Source organism: Rhinatrema bivittatum, chromosome 8, assembly GCF_901001135.1.
Source record: "Rhinatrema bivittatum chromosome 8, aRhiBiv1.1, whole genome shotgun sequence".
Classification (NCBI taxonomy): Eukaryota; Metazoa; Chordata; class Amphibia; order Gymnophiona; family Rhinatrematidae; genus Rhinatrema; species Rhinatrema bivittatum.
In genome coordinates this window covers 270,358,462-270,381,466 of record NC_042622.1, presented here as the reverse complement: position 1 = coordinate 270,381,466, position 23,005 = coordinate 270,358,462, and the positions used below count along the sequence as shown (strand labels likewise).

The 23,005-nt window shown below is 43.8% G+C and overlaps 1 protein-coding gene across 4 annotated transcripts in view; it reads right to left on the bottom strand.

Annotated features, from left to right (window-relative positions):
• Positions 1–21,498, bottom strand: part of ELAVL1 (ELAV like RNA binding protein 1) — a 146,788-nt gene extending 125,290 nt beyond the window's left edge. For 2 of the 4 annotated variants that reach the window (XM_029610878.1, XM_029610879.1), the window contains exon 1: positions 21,335–21,497. The gene's annotated coding sequence lies outside the window, so the exon portion shown is untranslated. Of the gene's footprint in view, positions 1–21,334 lie in introns of all 4 variants that reach the window. The other 2 variants (XM_029610881.1, XM_029610880.1) reach the window with 2 other exon arrangements.
• Positions 21,499–23,005: the final 1,507 nt, after the last annotated feature.

The window sequence follows — 23,005 nt, the reverse complement described above, 5'->3', positions numbered from 1 at the left end:
ATCCTGAAATGAATGACTCGTAAATGTTGGCAGACGCTCTTGAGATTCAGTATGAGCCGCAACGACCCCTCCTTCTTGGGCACGATAAAATAAATGGAATAAAAGCCCTTATTTCACAGCAATTTAGGAACAGGAATCACCACTTTCAGGTGCAGCCGCCTTTGTAATGTTGCTTCCACTTATAGCCTCTTCTGAGGGGAGTTGCATGGAGAGACTATAAAGGCATATGAAGTAATACAAAGAAATTCTAGAGCACACCCGTCCCAAACCACTTCGAGAACCCATTGATCCAAAGTAATCTGGACCCACCTGTGATAAAAACGGGATAGACTGCCACCTATCTCCTGCACCAACAGGTAAGTACGCAAACCTTCATTGGGAAGACAAAGGGGCTCCACCTCCAGAGCCTGCATCCTTTCGAGGCTCTTGGGGGCTAAAGTATTGAGACTGGCAGAAGGGACGGGACCTCTGGGAAGAACCTCCCCTATAAGGCCAAAAGTGCCAGTAGTCTTGAGAGCAGCCACTTGCCTGAAAACACCGGGCAACAAGTTTCTTGTCCTCTGCCAATCGAGGTACCTGGGTCTCTCCCCATTTACTTGACATTTTTTCCAATTCACTGTCAAACAAAAGTGAGCCCTTGATGGGAAGCATGGTAAGACTAGATTTTGAAATAGTATCCACCGACCAGTGCACAACCACAGCTGCTGCTGCCTGGCCGCAATAACCGAAATAGATCCTCTGGAGGCTGAGTAAACCAAGTCACAGCCCACATCAGCTAAGGCGATGACCCTGGTTCTCCCATATGTCCAAGATTGGACACGGCGCTACCAGATACTTGACAAAGACGCAAGTTAGCCTGAGCTACCGAGGCACAACAAGAAGCAATTTGAAAGTTCGTTGTCACAGCCTTGAAGGCTTCTTTAGGGTAGCTCAATCCTATCCTGAGCATCCTTCAATGCTGCACCCTCCCTCTACCAGGATGGAGGTACGTTTTGTGACAGAATACATCAAGACATCCACCTTAGGGAAATGCAACTACTCTCTGGCCTGCAGATCCAAGAGGTATAACCCCACCAAGATGAGTCGTCCTTTAAAGCATGCCTCTGGCGCACTCCATTCCAGATCAATCAATTCCTGGATTGCATCCAGGAGGGGAAAGAAACAAGAAGCCTTGCATAGGGAGACCAAAATGGGTTCCTTCTTCTCCAAGGAGTCAGTACCACTCCACAGGTCTTCAAGGTCTGAAAGATCAAGCTCAGTAACTCATCTCTAGGAAAGAAATGGAGAAGAATATGGCTCCAAATCTAGGGGAATATCCCCTTCCTCACCAGGAGAGCCCCCCTGTCATCATCGGTATCATCTTGATCCACTTGCATCCAAGCCTTGTCAAACAGCACTGCGCCACAGCACTTAAGTGTGGAGATAGGCAAAGGAACACACGGAACGCACGGACCTACCTTAGTAAGTACTGCTGATTCAGAAGATGAGCTCTGTAAAAATGTCTGCAATCCCTGGAAGAATTCCATCCAGGAAAAGGGTGGGTCCATTCCAAGCCCCATAGGCCTGAATCTGATGTCCAGAGAGCTAGTATAAACTGACAACTCGGCCGTGGATCGATCAAAGGAGGACACACCACTATCATGTCACCCTCAGTCTCAGTTCCCTCAGAATGAGGAGACAGACCATCACCAGCATAAGAACATAAGAAATTGCCATGCTGGGTCAGATCAAGGGTCCATCAAGCCCAGCATCCTGTTTCCAACAGAGGCCAAACCAGGCCACAAGAACCTGGCAATTACCCAAACAGTAAGACAATCCCATGCTACTAATGCAATTAATAGCAGTGGTTATTCCTTAAGTAAACTTGATTAATAGCAGTTAATGGATTCTGTAATCACTATGAATGGTGGGAGTGCCTCTGCTGGGAGCGTACCCCTACTACTACTGTTAAGATCAATGTTGCAATCCAATACTTTTAGGCCCTGGAGATTATGTCCCCAGGGACGCATATTGTATCCTGGAATGTGTGTGGTATACACTCCCCTGTTAAGTGAACTGAGATTCTCACTGTCCTTAAGAGGAAGTCAGCCGAAATAGCCTTCCTACAAGAAACACATCTCACGGACAATGAGCATAAAAAATTGCATCAAGGTTGGGTGGCATCAACTAAATCTGCAGGGGTTGCAATATTACAAGTCCAAACAGAGCTTAGGGACCCCCAGGGTAGATATGTTATACTGATAGCAGAGATTCATCATACCCCCTTGGTCTTATGTAATTTGCATGCCCCAAATTACTATATGCCCGCCTTCTTCCGAGGGCTCTACGGCCTCCTCATTCCCTATTTAGAACATACTATAATAGTGGGAGGGGGGACTTTAATGCAACCAGAGATCCTCAATTGGATATGTCCCATGACCATAGACTGACTCAAACAGAGTAAGGGGATTGCCTTTTTAGAAAACTCCTTGCACTTGGTAGACGCATGGCGGATCCTTCATTCCACGGACACTGACTTTACCCATTTATCCTGAGCCCACTCTACACACTCTCGGCTAGATTATCTACTAATTAGCGTTCATGCCTTTTCTAAACTTAGTGACACTAGCATTGAGGAAATCATATCCGATCATGCCATCTGGATTGAGCTTACGTGGCCTCCCCTCTCTATAATAGCGCTTCCCCTACTTTTTAACAGAGGATAATCATTTTCGGGACTTCCTTCGCTCCAAATGGCAGGATTACACTCACTTGAATACATAACATGTGGAGGACCCGGTCCTCTTCTGGTACACAGCCAAGGCGGTGATACTTGGAGATATTTCCTATTTAGCGCAGCGTCGGAAAATGTTGGACAAACGTCTACTGTCCCTGACTGCCCAATCTCACCATGCTAAACGTGCGCTTCTTCACTCAAATACCCGTCCCAATCGAGAGAAACTCTTGGCTGTTTAAACCGTGTTAAATTCACTGATCCAGAGAACCAAAAAAAGTTTGATATATTACCAATATAAACTGTTCCAATTTAGTAATAAGGCGGACAAAATGATGACCAATTTAATACGAACAACCCGTAACCCGTGGCATATTATAGCGCTGCGTACTTCAGCCGGCTATTTGGTCAATGATACCCCCATAATCTTGAACTGTTTTAGACAATTTTACTCTGACCTATATTCCTCGGAAGGAGGAAACCAGGATATGTGCGATCAATTCTGCTCCCGGGTGGATCTTCCCGTCTGACCCCGGAGCAGTGTGCACCATTGAATGGTCCAACAATGGAGGATGAGGTTAAAATGGCAATCAGACAAGCACGTTGTCTCAAGGCCCCAGGCCCCAACGGATTCACGGCAGAATTTTATAAAAATCTGATAGACGAACTAGGTTCCCCGCTATCTTCCACGTTCAATGCCCTGATTCAAGCTGGGAAATATCCTGCATCAGCCAATACTGCTCACATAACGCTGATTCCAAGGCTAGATAGGGATCCTCTATCGCTGGGATCCTACCGCTCCATTTCACTATTGAACTTTGACCAAAAATTGCTGGCCAAGATTCTGGCCGAACACTTGGCTGACATTATGCCCAAATTAATTAATCCTGGTCAAGTGGGCTTTGTGCGGAAACGTTACGCCCTTACATCCGCTTGGTGATGACTGCAATGGCGCTGTACAATAGAGTAGAGAATCACTACCTGGTGGTCAGTTTTGATGTGGAGAAGGCATTTGATCGGATGGAGTGGAGATACATGTTTCATCTCCTATGCCGCATGGATTTTGAGGGGTTTTGATAGCATACAACTTCTATACACAGACCCAACTGCCTCAATTGTAGCAAATAGCTCAGTCCATGACGTTTCAGGTTAACAGGGGGACTCGACAGGGGTTCTCTCTTCCCCCACCCTTGTTCCTTTTATCTCTTGAGCCTCTGTTAAGGTTTATCCAAGCCACCAAAGAGAGAAGAGGGATACAACTTCAAGGGAATGTGTTTAAATACACAGCCTTCGCAGATGATATCTTGGTGTTTTTAACTGAGCTGTTTCCCACCTTTATTACAGGCATTCCATACCTTCAGAGCCTTCTCTGACCTCAAGATAAATCTGAAGCTTTGAGCTACCCCCCCCCCAGGAAAGCTGGGAAGACACCTTCCCCCCGCAATGGGCAGAAAGCACTATACGATACTTGGGGATACACTTGTCCACCGATCTTACGACTTTATATGCATTAAATAACTCCCCGCTCTTACGACACACAAGAGAAGATGTAGGCCTGACTAGATTTACCGCTCTCATCAGGGGGTCGTATTAATGTTTTTAAAATGATTTTATGCCCCAAATGGCTATACGTGCTACAGACGCAGTCCATATGTATTTCACACATTAAGAAAGTGGAAGGAAGGCAAAACAATTACCATCATGGTTAAAAGGTGAGGTGAAAGAGGCTATTTTAGCCAAAAAAAACTTCCTTCAAAAATTGGAAGAAGGATCCATCTGAAGAAAATAGGATAAAACATAAGCATTGTCAAGTTAAGTGTAAAACATTGATTAGACAGGTGAAGAGAGAATTTGAAATTAAGTTGGCCATAGAGGCAAAAACTCTTTAAAATATATCTGAAGCAAGAAACCTGTGAGGGAGTCGGTTGGACCATTAAATCACAAAGGGGTTAAAGGGGCTCTTAGGGAAGATAAGGCCATTGCAGAAAGACTAAATAATTCTTTGCTTCCATGTTTACCAATGAGGATCTTGGGGAGATACCAGTTCCGGAGATGGTTTTCAAGGATGATGAGTCAGATGAACTAAACTAAATCACTGTGAACCGGGAAGATACAGTAGGCTAGATTGACAAACGAAACGCAAGGATCGGTGTTGGGACCGGTCCTGTTCAATATCTTTGTGAGCTACATTGCGGACGGGATAGAAGGTAAGGTTTGTCTTTTTGCGGATGACACTAAGATCTGCAACAGAGTGGACACGCCGGAAGGAGTGGAGAGAATGAGACAGGATCTAAGGAAACTGGAAGAGTGGTCGAAGATATGGCAGCTGAGATTCAATGCCAAGAAGTGCAAAGTCATGCATATGGGGAGTGGAAATCCGAATGAACTGTATTCGATGGGGGGGGAAAGGCTGATGTGCACGGAGGCAGGAGAGGGACCTTGGGGTGATGGTGTCTAATGATCTGAAGTCGGCGAAACAATGCGACAAGGCGATAGCTAAAGCCAGAAGAATGTTGGGCTGCATAGAGAGAGGAATATCGAGTAAGAAAAGGGAAGTGATTATTCCCTTGTACAGGTCCTTGGTGAGGCCTCACCTGGAGTACTGTGTTCAGTTCTGGAGACCGTATCTTTCAAAAAGACAAGACAAGATGGAGGCGGGTACAGAGAAGGGCGACCAGGAAGGTGGAGGATCTTCATCGGATGACGTACGAGGAGAGATTGAAGAATCTAAATATGTACACCCTGGAGGAAAGGAGGAGCAGAGGTGATATGATACAGACTTTCAGATACTTGAAAGGTGTTAATGATCAAAAGACAACGACAAACCTTTTCCATAGAAAAAAATCAGCAGAACCAGGGGTCACGATTTGAAGCTCCAGGGAGGAAGATTCAGAACCAATGTCAGGAAGTATTTCTTCACGGAGAGGGTGGTGGATGCCTGGAATGCCCTTCCGGAGGATGTGGTGAAGACCAGAACTGTGAAGGACTTCAAAGGGGCATGGGATAAACACTGTGGATCCATAAAGTCAAGATGCTGCCAATGAAGAGTGGGTGACTCGCCAGAATGATGGCTACTGCCTGGAGTCAATACCCTTATTAAATAAACATACACATGCTTACTGTGACTCCAACATCGCTCTAAGCTTCAACAGCAAGAGGAAATGTGGAAAAAAGGATTTGCACTCACAAAGAGGGGAGTAGCTGGCTTGTTACGGCGGTTACTACCCAAAATCAAAAAAGCCTGATACTTCACTTTCAATGCATATACAGCATAGTTCTCTGATTCAACGGCAGGGGAGAAGAAAAACTGATACTTCAACGGCAGGGGAGAAGAAAAACTGATACTTCACACATCCAGCAGAGCTCTCTGCTTCAACGGCAGGGGAGAAGAAAAGAGGGTTCGCACTCACAAAGCGGGGAGTAGCTGGCTTGTTACGGCGGTTACTACCCCAAACCAAATGTGCCTGATACTTCACTTTCGATGCACATCCAGCATGGCTCTCTGCTTCAACAGCATGGGAGAAGACTGATACTTCACGCATATCCAGCATAGCTCCCTGCTTCAACGGCAGGGGAGAAGAAAAACAACCGATAAGGGCTGTATAACATAGTCTGGGTAAAACAAATAAGCATGGGTGTAGCTTGCTTATTGCGGCGGCTATTACCCCTAACGAATCAAGCTAGATATTTCACTTGGATGCAGCTCCATCACTGCTCTCTACATTAAAGGTGGGGGTGGAAGGAAAATAGAACCAAGAGCTAAGAGAAACAGATAAGTATGAGAGAAAAAATGTGTGAAGCTTGCTGGGCAGACTGGATGAGCCATTTGGTCTTCTTCTGCCGTCATTTCTATGTTTCTATATATATGTTTCTATGAAAGAGTAGCAAATCACCTGGACCGGATGGTATGCATCCTAGGGTACTGAAGGAACTAAAAAATGAAATTTCTGATCTACTAGTTAAAATTTCTAATCTATCATTAAAATCATCCATTGTACCTGAAGACTGGAAGGTGCCAATGTAACCCCAATATTTAAAAATGGCTCCAGGAGCGATCCAGGTAACTATAGACCAGTGAGCCTGACTTCAGTGCTGGGAAAAATAGTGGAAACTATTCTCAAGATCAAAATTGTAGAGCATATAGAAAGACATGGTTTAATGGAACACAGTCAATATGGATTTACCCAAGGGAAGTCTTGCCTAACAAGTCTGCTTCATTTTTTTGAAGGGGTTAATAAACAAGTGGATAAAGGTGAACCGGTAGATGTAGTGTATTTGGATTTTCAGAAGGCGTTTGACAAAGTCCCTCATGAGAGGCTTCTAAGAAAACTAAAAAGTCATGGGATAGGAGGCGATGTCCTTTTGTGGATTACAAACTGGTTAAAAGACAGGAAACAGAGTAGGATTAAATGGTCAATTTTCTCAGTAGAAAAGGGTAAACAGTGGAGTGCCTCAGGGATCTGTACTTGGACTTGTACTTGCTTATCTATATCTATCTATATCTACTGTATATATATATATATATATATGATCTGGAAAGGAATATGATGAGTGAGGTTATCAAATTTGCGGACACAAAATTATTCAGAATAGTTAAATCACAAGCGGATTGTGATACATTACAGGAGGACCTTGCAAGACTGGAAAATTGGGCATCCAAATGGCAGATGAAATTTAATGTGGACAAGTGCAAGGTGTTGCATATAGGGAAAAATAACCCTTGCTGAAGTTACACGATGTTAGGTTCCATATTAGGAGCTACCACCCAAGAAATAGATCTAGGTTATCATACTAGATGATACTTTAAAATAGTCAGCACAGTGTGCTACAGCAGTCAAAAAAGCAAATAGAATGTTAGGAATTATTAGGAAGGGAAAGCTTAATAAAACGGAAAATGTCATAATGCCTCTATATCGCTCCATGGTGAGACCACATCTTGAATTGTGTACACAATTCTGGTCGCCGCATCTCAAAAAAGATATAGTTGCGATGGAGAAGGTACAGAGAAGGGCAACCAAAACGATAAAAGGGATGGAACAGCTACCCTATGAGGAAAGGCTGAAGAGGTAAGGGCTGTTCAGCATGGAGAAGAGACAGCTGAGGGGGATATGATAGAGGTCTTTAAGATCATGAGAGGTCTTGAACGAACAGATGTGAATCAGTTATTTACACTTTCGAATAATAGAAGAAGGACTAGGGGGCATTCCATGAAGTTAGCAAGTAGCACATTTAAGACAAATCAGAGAAAATTCTTTTTCATTCTACGTACAATAAAGCTCTGGAATTTGTTCCCAGAGGATGTGGTTAGTGCAGTTAGTGTAGCTGGGTTCAAAAAAGGTTTGGAGAAGTTCTTGGAGAAGTCCATTAACTGCTATTAATCAAGTTTACTTAGGGAATAGCCATTGCTCTTAATTGCATCAGTAGCATGGGATGATCTTAGTGTTTGAGTAATTGCCAGGTTCTTGTGGCCTGGTTTGGCCTCTGTTGGAAACAGGATGCTGAGCTTGATGGACCCTTGGTCTGACCCAGTATGGCAATTTCTTATGTTCGAATATGCCCCTCCACATTAAACGAAAGGATCTCTTAGATTTAGATAAATTCCTCAGCACTTTTCTTTGGCGAGGCAAGAAGCCACGAATCCCACTGAAATAGTTGAGGGAGAGATGGGGTTGGGGAGGAATGGGGGTTCTGGACTTGGCCCTTTACAATCTAGCTAGCAATTTATGCATAGTGCGAGAATGGCTTTTGGGGTCCTCCATATATATAAATATCACTGCTGATCGTGAATTGGTGGCCCCCTTAAATTTATGATTTATACTACAAGTACCGTCGGTTGACTTGCCAGAAGCGCTTAGACAAAATATACTACTTGAGTCGATGAGGCAAACATGGAGACAGTTGAGTAAATTTCTGAACCATCCGCCGCTAAGTTCCTACCTCCTCCCTATCCAGGGCAATCTTCAGTTCATGCCCGGATCCCAATCTGCTGCCTTTTATGTGTGGGCCCAGCAGGGTATTACCCAATTGGGTCATGCTCTCGATGGAGAGAGTACACTTCTCACTTTTTTTCAATTGAAAGACCTATATGGCTTACGAGTCTCCCACATATTTCCCTACATACAGTTGCAACACTATGTCAAATCCTTACCGCCTGATACTAGATGACCAGCTGTATCGCTCCATGGTGAGACCGCACCTTGAATACTGTGTACAATTCTGGTCGCAGCATCTCAAAAAAGATATAATTGCGATGGAGAAGGTACAGAGAAGGGCTACCAAAATGATAAGGGGAATGGAACAACTCCCCTATGAGGAAAGACTAAAGAGGTTAGGACTTTTCAGCCTGGAGAAGAGACGACTGAGAGGGGATATGATAGAGGTGTTTAAAATCATGAGAGGTCTAGAACGGGTAGATGTGAATCGGTTATTTACTCTTTCGGATAGTAGAAAGACACTCCATGAAGTTAGCATGGGGCACATTTAAAACTAATCGGAGAAAGTTCTTTTTTACTCAACGCACAATTAAACTCTGGAATTTGTTGCCAGAGAATGTGGTTAGTGCAGTTAGTATAGCTGTGTTTAAAAAAGGATTGGATAAGTTCTTGGAGGAGAAGTCCATTACCTGCTATTAAGTTCACTTAGAGAATAGCCACTGCCATTAGCAATGGTTGCATGGAATAGACTTAGTTTTTGGGTACTTGCCAGGTTCTTATGGCCTGGATTGGCCACTGTTGGAAACAGGATGCTGGGCTTGATGGACCCTTGGTCTGACCCAGTATGGCATTTTCTTATGTTCTTATTTGGGGCTGTGAATACAGTGTTACTGTTAGAAAAACATGTTCCAGGGGTTACTGGTAAGTGTTAATCCAGTCCCTAAACTAGTGTTATTACACTCTGTGAGCTCAATGTTTTCTTGTTGGCTGAGTGCTTTATTTATTTATTTATTTATTTATTTAGTGCTTCTTTATACTGGCATTCATGATACAGATCATATCATGTCGGTTTACAAGGAACCAGGGTTATAACCTTAACATTAACATAGTGAAGAAAGGCAAAAGTTACAATAAAACAGGGGTAATGGAACTGGGGGAAGAAGAAGCCAGAGCGGAAAGTAACTCGTTGACTATAACAAATTATTTACAGTGTGCTGAATGTTAGGCAATGGTAGCTAGGGCGGACCAGCGCTTAAGGAAAGGCTTGTTGAAACAACCAGGTCTTGAGTCTTTTTCTAAACATCAACAGGCAGGGTTCCTGTCTGAGCTCAGGGGGAATAGCATTCCATATGGTGCTTGAATGGTTATCTATTAATCAAGTTTTGTTAGTTTGTCTGCAGTTGGCTTTTGCAGTGAATACTGGCAGGCTGATTTCACTGCAGGTGTATATATACACCATGATGTCAGCTTTGATCTGTCTCCATCTGCTGGTACATGTGCATAACCCACTGGTTTTGGATCCACCTGGCCTTATTAGAAAAGGAAATTATCAGGTAAATAGTAATTTCTCCTTTAAAAGAGAAATAGGACGGTATGTGCTATAATCTGAAGCATCCTTTCCCTTTTTTTTTTTTTTAATAGATCAGAGAGATCATGGTATCACCCAAAGAATCCAACGAGGCCTCTGTTCATCCTGCTTCATTGTAAAAGGACATCAAGAATGGCCAGTTCTGGCAAGAGTTTTTTGTAAAAATCCATCGGATACCCATCAGGGCCCAGACATTTGCCCCCTGGTATCCCTGCATTTCTAGCATAGAGAGAAACTGGCACAGCCTATCGGGACAGACTTCAGATGCAATTGGTCTAAAAAAAAATTAGCTATCTCCTCCTGGCTTGCTGGAACTGGTTCTGAATATAGGTTTGAGAAATATTGGGTGAATAATTGCTCGATCCTCTCCGGCTCCACCGTGTTAGCCCTGGTGCTGTCCTTAAATGAAGCAATACGGGCCCTATAAGCCCTCTTCTTAACAGCTCTAGCTAACAGTGAGCTTGACTTTTTCCCATATTTGTAAGAGTTTAAGCGTGTATATTTGTGTCTTCTCTAGCTTATCCACCTCGAAATCATGGATTTTCCTCTGAGCTTCAAGTTTCCTGTACGTTCTGTTTGAGCAGTCAAATTTGTGCTTAGCTTCTAATTTTTTAATATTCTCCATGAGCACCTTCATTTTCTTCCTTTGCTCCTTCTGAAGGAAACTAGCGTAACTAATAATTTTACCCCTCACACAAGCATTCAAGGTTTCCTACCTAAGAATGGGCTTATAATTGGCCTTGGGGTTAAGCTCATTAAAAGGCTTAATTTCTTCCTTGACTTCCTATAAATTTTAAATTCCCAAGCAGGGAGTGTTTAATTGCCAGGTTGATATTTTGGGTCAAATGAGATTAGGATAGAGGGTTACCACCACTGGGCTATGATCTTAAATCGTACAAGGCAGAATATCACTCCCCTTGATACAAATTAGAAAATTTGGAGAGCATAGAGTAATCCAGTCTATTATTCATTCTGTGACATGAAGAGTAATAAGTATAATTCCTATCGTGTTTATGATAGTGCCTCCATATATCAAGCAAGTTGAAGGGTGGATAGCCATTCACCATTTTCAGGACCTAATTGGGATTTTTTGGGAATGTTGATCTGTCCGAGGATAGATTTAGGCATATGTTCCAATCACCCTCAATGAACAATTTCTCAAAACCAAAATCCAATATTGCAGTTAGCAAAGAACTGTAAAAGCCAGACTGATCATGGTTAGGCCCATACACATTCATCAAGATATAGCATACCAAACCCCTAAAGTAAGGAATTCTTTCTTCACTGTTCCAAAAGCTTGCCACTGCTTCTGCAATTCAGGTGAGAAATCTGAGAAAATCATGATCTTATCCCCTTGAAAACTGAGAACACCGGCTGAACGAGCAGCATTGAGAATTATGTTTGTCCACAAAATTGTGCAAACAGGCTATTAGGGCTCTCAGCAAACCCCCATGTGTTGGGCCTTGCACCGCGATCCTATGCGCTTGATCAGTTTTTATAGCGCCATCTCTACAAGTCAGGCCGAGTAGTTGAGGAAGAGATCTCCAGATGAAAACCAATGGGATCATTCCCCTCAGCCTTCTCTGGGAGCCCCATGATTCTGATATTTCTCCTTGAGCGATTCTCTATTAACGGTCGATCCTTGTTGCTCCACTTTTTCAATTTTTGTCCACATTGCCGTTAGTGTCTTCAAAGTGAGAAACTTGTGTTTCCTCCTCATCCAAATGTGATGAATTATCTCGCACTGACTCAATCATTTGATCAGCTTTGTCAACAACTATACCAAGTTTGGTGTCTAATCCGATGCCTGCGATCCTGACCTGTTAAGATTGGCCGGAGCAGAGGACTGCGCCTAAAGAAAAGACGCAGTCCTTTCTAAAAATTTATAACCAAGAAAAGGCAGAGGGATCCACGCCAAAACCAGGGGGCATTTGTCCTGTTCCCACTGAACTACTATCCTCTGCTGATGAACCAGTTAGGGGAGCTCCAAAATCAGACAACACCTTTGGCAGTTTTTTTTTCCATTCCCACATCAGGCTGGGAAGAATCGGGGTTTACTAAAATCAGACAAAGGCAATTCTCCCTGAGCCTCCAAACAGTGCTGACACACGTTAGAGGGAACGCCAGGTTGGGATGCCCGAATATGACAAGCAGCACAAAAGGTAATGCACTTAGGCTTCTTTGCTATAAGCACCATCAGTCTGTCAGTACACTAACAAGTGTCTGAAAAGTGTACACAGCTGCGTCTGCACTGCAAAAGCTAAGCACCCAAAATGAAGGCGTCCAAAAATTAGGCGCTCAACTCTGTGCCTCAATAAGTGCATGATACTGAGCTCCCACCAGGTCGCTCACAGAGCACATATAAATCATGCATGTGAACGCCCAGGTAGGTACCCCATGCCCAACTCTACGCCCAAACTGGGCGCACAAGCCGACATAACTGAAGACAGCAGCCTTGAGAGCAGAAAAAACACATGAAAACACACCACCGCAGCCTACCACACTGTGAACAAGACAAGCCTGAGAGCGGGGCCTACCCAAAAGGCTGCTCATGTCCCCTAAGCTCCCACAGAAGAGGAACAAATGTCTGATCACGCCGAGCACGGAAACCGGAGGGGAGATGAATCCCTACAATACTCCCCTTCTCTCTCTCTTTTTTTTTAAATTACTCTTTACCTGAGCTCAGGCCATCCCGACTGAGAACAACATCGGTCTCAGGCTGTGGGGGGAGAGGGCAAGGACCTTCATCGCCGCGCTCGGCTTCCTGCACCCACTTGCCTTTCAGCTTTTTTTTTTTTTAAACAGCTAAGTCCATGCCAGCTGAAAAAGACAGTTACCGGACCAAGGCACTCATCTGAGGGAGGAATCCAAAGGTATCACCTCAGGAATTTTCAACTGAGAGACGAAGATAAAGTATCACCAAAGAAGAGCAGGGAGAATAAATCTCCTTTGAAAAAATTAAAGCAATCCCCAGTAGGGAGAAGCAGGTCTATCATCTGCTGGAGATGGAGAATACTGGCGGGCTGTCAGTGCATGAGTATATATACACCATGATGTCAGCTTTGCTCTATCTCCATCTGCTGGTAAAGGTGCATAACCCACTGGTTTTAGATCCACCTGTCCGAATGCTAAGAAATTCAGACAAAAATTCTGGCTAAAATATTGCAACTCTGCTTAGAATCTGTGCTTCCTCAGTTGGTTTCAAACGATCAAACAGAATTTGTAAAGGGGCAAGTTTTCTGCGCCAACACTAGGCGTTAAAACATCATACTCCAAACAAATGGGGCAGACTTTGATCGTATTTCTTGGTCTTTTCTGTATGCTGTTATGCATAGGACAGGTTCGCTGGATCGTTTTCTAAGTTGCGTTAAAGCTACGTATGAGGCCTCATGTACGCATATTCTTATTAATGGAGCTTTATCTCCCTTTTTTGTGATTGGGAGGGGTATGAGGCAGGGGTGTCCCCTTTCTATTCGATTTAGCTACAGAAACGTTAGCTGCTTTGATTAGGCGGACACCCGTGACCACAGGTTTCCAGTTTGGGAGGCAGAAGCATACCATTTCACCTTATGTGGACGATGTTTTAATTTATTTGTCCAACCCCAGAGTGGTGGGTCTGGGGTTAATTGAAAGCCTGGATATAGTGCCTTCTCGGGATACAAGATCAGGCGTGAAAAGTCAGAACTATTTCCTGTTGGGTTGAAAATGTGTTTATTCCCCATTGTATAGCTGGGTTCAAAGTGGTGCATGATTGATTCACATATCTTGTATTTTTATTCCAAAAGGTGCTGATTTATTCTCAAAAAATTATGATAATTTATTAGATAAACATAAGCAGGACTTAGATAAAATAGGAGGAGTTACCACTGTCATGGGCTGGGCATATAAAAAAACTTACTAAAAATGAACGTCCTCCCTAAATTTCTTTACTTATTCCAACATGTGTCATGCAATATCCCTAGATGTGTTTTTGATGAGCTCCATGGATTGATGTCCAAGTTTATTTGGTGACATCGTCGTGCACAAATACAGCTGAGCCAGCTCTGGCTATCCAGAAACCAGGATGGTGTAGCTCTTCCAAACCTCTAAATACATTAGACATCTCAAACGAGCTGCCCAATAAAGTCCTGGTTTGGCATTCAGTCCCTTCCTGGTTGCAGATGGAGAGGTTGCAGGAGGATTTTGCTGACCTTACTATGTTACCTTTTCTTCTGCCCTCATTCCCCATTTGAAGACGTGACGAGAAACAGTCCGAAATTAGTGCAAACTCTCACTGCCTGGGGGCAAACAGAAGGATTTAGATTGGAAATATGAGAGTGTTACCTCTTTCGTATCAGTCTATGGGAGCTCTAACTTATCTGGGCTTACTTTTTCTCCTGCCTTATGACAGTGGAGGGAGTGTGGATTGTTTTGCTTACCTCAATTGTGGAAGCATGGTCATTTTCAATCCTTTGAATTACTTTGTTAGGAATCTGATCTCCCTAGTCATTCATATTTTAATTATTTGCAGTTATGCCATGCTATTTCTAATCATATTGACCTTTCCATTAATATGAGAGAATTGAATGGAATGGAAAAATACCTGGCAGATCTAGATGCCAGATTAAAAGGCATCTCACTCATCTACTGGAGGGGAAATTTGGCACATCGACATCTGCTGGGTTAATCTCTGGAATAGTGATTTAGGTACGGCCTTGTCTGCCAAGGCTTGGAAGGTTATATGGACATGGGCTCACCGTAGTTCCATATGTTGTCATGTTGAACTGACGATTCGGCTGTTACATAGAGCTTATTGCACCCCTGTATCCTTAGCTATCATTTTTCCTGATGCAAAGCCGGATTGTTGGATAGGGTGTGGTGACAAATGGCACATACATTCATATATGGTGGCACTGCCCAGGGGTGCAACAATTCTGGTTTAAGGTGACGAAGGAGATTGCAAATATTCTAGATCTCCCAGTGTATACTGTACCTTTGACAAGCCTGATGGGGCACTGGGTGGGTTTGTAAGTAACCCATAAACACTGAACTTTGATGGGTCAGTTACTGTCGGCTGCCTGTTTTACTATAGTCACATTTTGGAAAAGAACGCCATGTTTAGTTTATTGGTGCCAACAGGTGCGTACAATTGCAGATACTGAACAACTGCAATTATTTCCTGAGACATGAGCAGTTTAAATATAAATATAAACACATTTGGGGTCTTACCAGGAATATCTAACAGACCAAAGGAATAAAGTCAACTAATTGATGATCCTTTTTGCTTTATTATTATGTTTGAAGAATGGTTAATATAAGGCAGTCATTTGTTTTGATATTTTGATTTAATTGCTTGAAATGGTAGATTTTTCCTGTTAAAGAGGTGGTGTTCATAGCACTAGTGCGTTAACTTGTACCATCTATTCTCAAAGCTCAGGAGTAGATGTAGAAGGATTTACAATTTTATCATCAAGTAAAGCTTTCAGCTGATTAGGTTCAAAGAACATATACCGTAATTAGGACCCGAAATAACATTACATTGCATTCAGCCAGCATTTAAGAGAGAAGGTACCCCCTACTGCTTTAACTGCATCCCTTAACTGGAGGAAAACTTTCCTTCTAGCCTGTGTTTGTTCGCAAACATCTGGGAAACCCAGTTTCTGATCCTTGAAAGAGTAGTGCCTATTACAAAAAAAAAATAGCCTCATAAAAGATTTTCTGACTCAGAACAAGTTATTAATAAGGTAGCTCTTTTTTGGGTCACATCAGAAGGCTGTTCCAAAAAGAGAGTAATATTAGGAGTATCAGTCACAGGGAGAGGAAGAACTTTTCCCCCCATGTCCTTCTTACCTTTATAAGGCAAAGAGTAAACCTTACTTAGAGAGAGATTCATCAATGAAAAAGACCTTCTTTCACAAATTTCCAAACCAGTTCAAAAGAAATGGTGAGGAATTTTACTTAATTTATGTACTTTTAATTTCCCTAAACAAGATCTATTTTCAAAAATTTCCAAATGCCTATGAATCATGGCACTGTCCTTAACAGTGGCAACTTTAAAATCCTGAAGAGAGGAATTCTGGGATTCCAATATCTGAATTTTAACTCCATATTCAATAGAATTGGATTTAATCCACAGCTAAATGGCCTTTACCAAGTCAAGTGAAGTATTAATATCATTCAAGCTATTACTCACAGCTTTCTCTAAGATAGTAATAGCCTTCCAAATGTCAAGAGTTATTGTACCAGGACTTTCCAAGCTGGACTTCCAAGGTTCTTAAGAAATTGTAGGGGGCAAGGAACAAGACCGATCTTCCAAAGATATATCTAATCCAAAACCATTCCTCAGTCAACAGCAGGGATGACGGTAGACAATCGTCGGGGCTCAACATAGTCTCAAGCTCTGGCAGGCCAACCACAGTCTCTGGATCGGAGTCTGCAATGAGCGAAGCACCCAACTGTTGTTGCTCCATGACACTAAAAACTTGTGGCAAAGTTAGCTGAGAAGAATGAGAGGCTGGGCACAAAGAAAAAAAGCCGATCTCTCCTTTTGACCATAATGATCTGGGGAAAACAAAACATGAAGGAGCAAACGCTTTGGTCAGCATAAAAACTCCTGCAAATACAAATGAAAAAGAAAACAAATGCACCTGGGGTGCCTTCTCTTAAACCCGGAGTGGCTCCTCCTCACCGTCGAGGGCCTCCAGCAGCTCTGGATGACCCCAGAAGAGCACAGGGTGACCCTCCCTCCTCACACAAATGCAGGGTGCCTTCCCTTAAGCCCGGAGTTGGCTCCTCCCATGGGCATCGCTCACCATTGAGGGCCTCCTGCAGCTCAGGATGACCCCGGAAAAGCAGGGGGAATTGTTTCCTGTCTTTTAAGCAGTTCACAATCCACAACAGTGGTGTAGCCCAGGTGGGGGCCTATCTCACTATATATAAAAAATACTAAAGCAAAAGAATTGCATGGCTTATGAGATAAGGACACACTGTGGTTTAAGCTGGAAAGATGGAATGGAATATCTGCTTATCCTTGTATAATATATAGACCTCCATCACAGACAGAAGAAATGGACAGAGATTTAAAGGAGGATATTCACAAAATTGCCATGAAAGGGGAGGTGCTATTTCTAGGGGATTTCAATCTCCCATATGCTGACTGGGACAGCACGGGTGTGATGTTTTCTAGAAACAAGGAGATCCCTAAATTCTCTGCAGGGATGATTGTTCTATCAACCGACAATGGAACCCACATGGGGAAGGGGCAAAACTGAACCTGGTGCTTACTAAAAGGTTCAGCATTTCAGTCATCTAGGATCCAACCAACCCCGGGGGGGGGGGGGGGGGGTGTTCGGTATCACAATGCAGAAGATGGCTCATTTAAAAGTGAGGTAAGGAACTAACTTTCTTAAAATGGGGGGGGGGGGGGGGAGTCATCAGTTAGATGGGAAAATCTAGGTGAAGCAGAACAGCAGTGAGCAAAACTAAAAGGAGATATAAGAGTAACTAACCTTTTTATTAGGAAAGTAAAGAAAGGTAAGAGGAAACGAGGAAGCGATGATTTTCTAAAGAAACAGTTGACAAGTTAAGGGAGAAAAACTTGGCATACTTAAGAGATCACCAGGTACAAGAGATGCAATCGGATAAAGAAAATGTGGCAGAAAGATACAAAAATTGTCCCAATTATATTGGGTGCTACCAAATTGATTAAAAAGAACATAGGTTCCATCCTGGGTCAGGCCCAGGTCCATCGAGCCCAGCATCCTGTACCACAAGTACCTGGCACATCCTCAATAGTTGATCTATTTCTTGTATCTCACTCCCTGCAGTAAGTGCTGGTTTTCCCAAATTTACCTGGCTATGAACGGCTAATTAAGTTTTCCTTCAGGAACTTGTCCAATCCTCTTTTGAATCCCACTATCTTAGCTGCCTTGACCACATCCTCTGGCAACAGATTCCATAGCTTGATTGTGCGCCAAGTAAAAAATACTTCCTACAATTTGTTTTAAACCTGACGGCTGTTAGTTTCAGGGAGTGTCACCTAGTGTTTGAAAGGGTAAAAAAACCATTCCTTTTTACCCATTCCATCCCATTAATGCTTTTATAAATCTGAATTGTAAATCCTTTCAAATCATCTGTTTTTCAAGGTAAAGAGCCCTAATCTGTTTAGGATTTCTCCACAAAGGAGCTTTTCCAGCTCCTTTATTATCTTTCTTGCCCTTCTCTGCATCTTTTCTTATGTCCACTATGTCTTCATTGAAACGGGGCGACTAGAACTGCATACAATACTCAAAGTGCAGGCGCACCATGGATCTATACAAAGGCATTATGATATTTGTTTTTGTATACCAACATTCGATCGAAATATCACATTGGTTCACATAACAAATGAACAGTAAATAAGACAGGCGCTGCTTATTTTTACAGTATAACTTAGAACATTTAACAGGACACTAACTATATTACAAGTGCTAATGTAAGGATGGTGGTAAACATATAGAAGACATGGCTTAGGAATGGTTGTATTTACAATATAGCTTAGAACAGTTTTACATTAAACTAAGAACAATTTACCGGAAACTAACTATAGTACAAGGGCGAAGGTACATTCTCAGTTTTTGTTTCTATTTCTTTACAAATAATTCCTAATATTCTATTTGCCTTTTTGACCACCGCCTCACCCTGAGCCAAAGATTTCAAGTTATTGTCCACAAAGATTCTAAGGTCCTTTACCTGGGTGGCGACTCCTAACATGGAACCCAGCACTGTGTACCTGCAGTTGGGATTTTTCACTATTCTCATCACTTGTCCACATTAAATTGCTTCTGCCATTCAGATGCTCAGTGTTCTAGTATCACAAGGTCCTTTCTGCAGTTCTTCACAATCCACTGCTGTTTTAAATGTCTCAAAACAATTTTGTATCATCTGCAAATTTGGTCACCTCCAAATCATTTATCAATATGCTAAATACATACACCTGGGACACTCAACTAATGACCTTTCGCCATTTTTCATCTTTTATCCAGGTACCAATCCACACAACCTCCCGATTTCCTGAGTCTCATTAGGGACTTTGTCAAATGCTTTCTGAAAATCCAACACACTATATCAACCAGCTCACCCTTATTTGCATGTTTACACCTTAAAAATAACCATCTAGTAAATTGGTATGGCAAGATATCCCTTACAAACCATGGTGACTCAACCCCATTAAACCATATATGTGGTCAGTAATTTTGTTTTGAAGAACAGTTTCTATCATTTTGTCCCTCACAAAGTCAGGTTTGCTAGTCAATAGCTTCCCAGTTCACCCCTGGAGTCCTTTGTAAAAATTGGCAACACATCAGCCATCCTCCAGTCTTCAGGTTGCCTGTACATATTACACCACATGTTCTACAGAAGAAAGCTCTTGACAGAGCACGGTGAGTGAAAAATAAATTGCAAAGCACCAGTTTTTCCTCTGACTTCTCTCTCACTTCAGAGTCATCTAGATACACAAAGACTTGTCAGCTTATGAATTTTTAAAGTTTATACATAAAGTTCAACAGCACCCATCCAAAACTTATGTACACCTCTCTAGTGACTGCTCCCCCGGCGCGAATTATTTGGAAGGGGGAGGGGCACGTAATAAATACTTTTAAATAAACTCTCCCTCCAAGCAGACACAACTGACATGCATCTACCACAGGCAAGGACTCGCACACAAAATATGGAGCCCTTCTGCAAAAACATTCAACTTGCTGACCCCAAAGCTGCCTGCTGAACTTCAGTGCAAAATTTCTTTACTTGTGCGCTAAAAAACAATACATACCTAATGCAGTAAGCTAATATATGCTAATGCATTGGGAATTTTTTTTTAAAGCACACTAGCCTGTAAATGTGTGCAAAAAAGACACAAAAATGTATACACAGAAAACATGGTATGCTCATAAATCATGTATTGTATGCACATAAAATGTGATTTAGGGGCATAAACCTCAATAATAACCACACCATAACTCCAGGTTCCGATCCAGACTTATACTAGCCCCTTAAACAGTACTCCAAATTTTGACCAGGATTTAAATTTCCAGTGATAATAAAATATGAGTTAAGCTTATACACCTCTCTGCACTGTAAGTAATAGCTATCTTAATATGGGATTTACACTGAGTAGCACTGATTTATGCAAGGTTTTACTCATTTTTTGTGTGCTAATCTCCTTGTTAAATTAGGAGGTAAATAAAGCTGTAGGCACAAAAATGTGCACAAAACTGCAGGTTAAAATATACAACCAAACATACTTTATTACATCTGAGCCCCTAAAAGCAGACCCCAATTTTCAAATGCTATTTGGAATGACATTTTGGAATGTGTCTGCACAGGTGGGAGGGGCAAGGGCCACATTCAAAGTCTCTGGAAACAAAATGTTGCTGCTCCAGATTCTTTTCAAGAAAATACGAAAAAAGTCATTTTTTTTTAAACTGATCTCGAAAGCTCACATCCATCAGCATCTCTGGATAATTATGCCGATTCGATAAAAAGTTAGCATAAGCCTGCCAAGAATCCACCTTTTTTTTTTTTTTTTTTTTTGGTTAATGAAAACGAAAGGAAATGTCCCTCCAAACATAGGACAAGCCTGCGACCCGGCTCCACAAAGCAATCAAAAGCCTCAATGAACGTGTGCGAATGGCACAAGGAAATGAACACACATACGTAGAGAAACAACAAATACACACACAAGTGCACGCACATAGATCCTGGCCAGTGTGTGATGCTGATCCCCCCCCCCCCCCCACAGCGAAGGCTCCTCTCCATCCTCCTATGCAAATGCGCCCGAATGGCAACGTGCAGCGAGCACAAGAGCGAAGGCCTCCGGGCTCACTCACGGAGCGCGTGCGCGGCTGCCCCGGCCTAGGCCTCTACGGGCTCCCCCCCTCCCCACCTCGCCCACCCCCCCGCAACCTGGGAGAGGGGGAGGCCGCCTCCCCGGGAGCGGCTCCGGCCGCGCGACTATGATAGGCCGGGGGCCGGCGGCTCCCGCGCCAACTAGGCCGCAGGAAGCCGCTCTCAGGGCCTATACCGGTGGGCGGGCGAACACACACAAAACCGGGGGGGAGAACAAGCCGCAGCGCGGGCTCTCACCAGACAGCGGCGTCGCGGGCGAGCTCCGGAGTGGCGTCGGGGAGGGGCCGGGGGACGGGGGGTTCTCCTCGCACCTCGCTCCGTATCTCGCGCTAGGAAAAGGTGGGGGAAAAGGCTCCCCACACACACAGCAACGGTCTCCGGCGTCCGGAAAAAAAAAAAAAAACCACCACCAGGCGCTGCTACTGCGCAGGAGCGGGGCCCCAGCCGCGCGGGAACCCGCCCACGCCGCCCCGCCATTGGCCGCAGCCGGCCGGGGAGGGCGGTTCTGGTTGGAGGACGGGCCCTGTCAATCCTGTCAAAAAAAAAAAAAAACGCCCGGAATGAAAGAAAGACGAGAAAAAAAAAATCCCCCATTTCCTTCCCGTCCGGACTCCGAGAGCGGCAGGGAGAGGGGACGTTGAGTGGGTGCCAGAGCGCGAGCGCTTGCACCCCTAGCACTGGGGGACGGGGGCCTAAGCTTCCCGCCGCAGTACATTCTGCTCTGCTATTGGACATTTGCATTAATTTGAATCATAGTCCATACCCTAAATTTACCTTCCATGTTGAAAAGGAAGTTTTCCAACATTGGGGGGGGGATTTTTGATGTTCCTTTGAGCGTTTTGGAGGTTGGAGGTAGGGTGGGGAAAGCGGGCTTGGTAGGCCTGGAGAACAGGAAGGAAAGTCTCCCCTGCTTGCCCCTCCCAGCCTGGTACTCTTTTTCCCATGCTGTGTGACGGCCCAGCGGGGCTATACAAATGCAGGCCCGAGGGGGCAGGGGTGCCTCAGCCCCCTCTGTGCAGGCAGTGAGGGGCGTAGGATCCAAGAGTGCAAGGGTTTCCCACTAGCAAATCACCTCACACCAATGTAAGCAAAGTCTGTGCTTACCCAACTACAAAATTAGATCGAGATCATGCCCCAGCTGAGATTGACTTAGATTTCAGCAAAGCTTTTGCTATCGTCCTACATCACAAACTCGTAAACAACATGAGCAATCTGAGAGTGGACCCAATTGGGAGGAGTGAATTAGGCACTAGCGAACAGGCCGATACAGTACAGTGGGCTCCGGCCGAGCGCACTGTGACCCCGCGATTGGACACACGTTTTTGATGCGCTAGCGTTACCCCTTATTCAGTAAGGGGTCAAAAACGTGCATCCAACCCCCCCCCCCCCCCCCCCCCCCCGGATAACGCCTGCAACATGCCAATGCAGCTAAGCCACACATTTTACTTTCAGAAATTAGCGCCTACCTAAACGTAGGCGCTAATTTCTCTAGGCACCGGGAAAATGCATAGAAAAGCTGTAAAAACTGCTTTTCTGTACACCCTCCGACTTACTAGCATGGCAATATAAGGAAAAGTTAAAAAAAAAAAATTTGAAGTCCGCCCACAGCTCGCAGGTTGAAAACCGGACGCTCAATTTTGCCGGCGTCTGGTTTCCGAAACCATGGCTGTCAGCGGGTTTGAGAACCAATGCCGGCAAAATTGAGCTGTCAAACCCGCTGACAGCCGCCACTCCTATCCAAAAAGAGGCCCTAGCACCTCTTTTTACCTGTTTTTAACCACCTAATCTAATTTGAATACAGAATCGCACGCACAGGAGAGTGGCCTGTTTGCCCGCTCTCCCGTGGACTTTACTGTATCGGCCCGCAAGTGATAAATAACAGGATACTGGTAAATGGAATTCATTCTG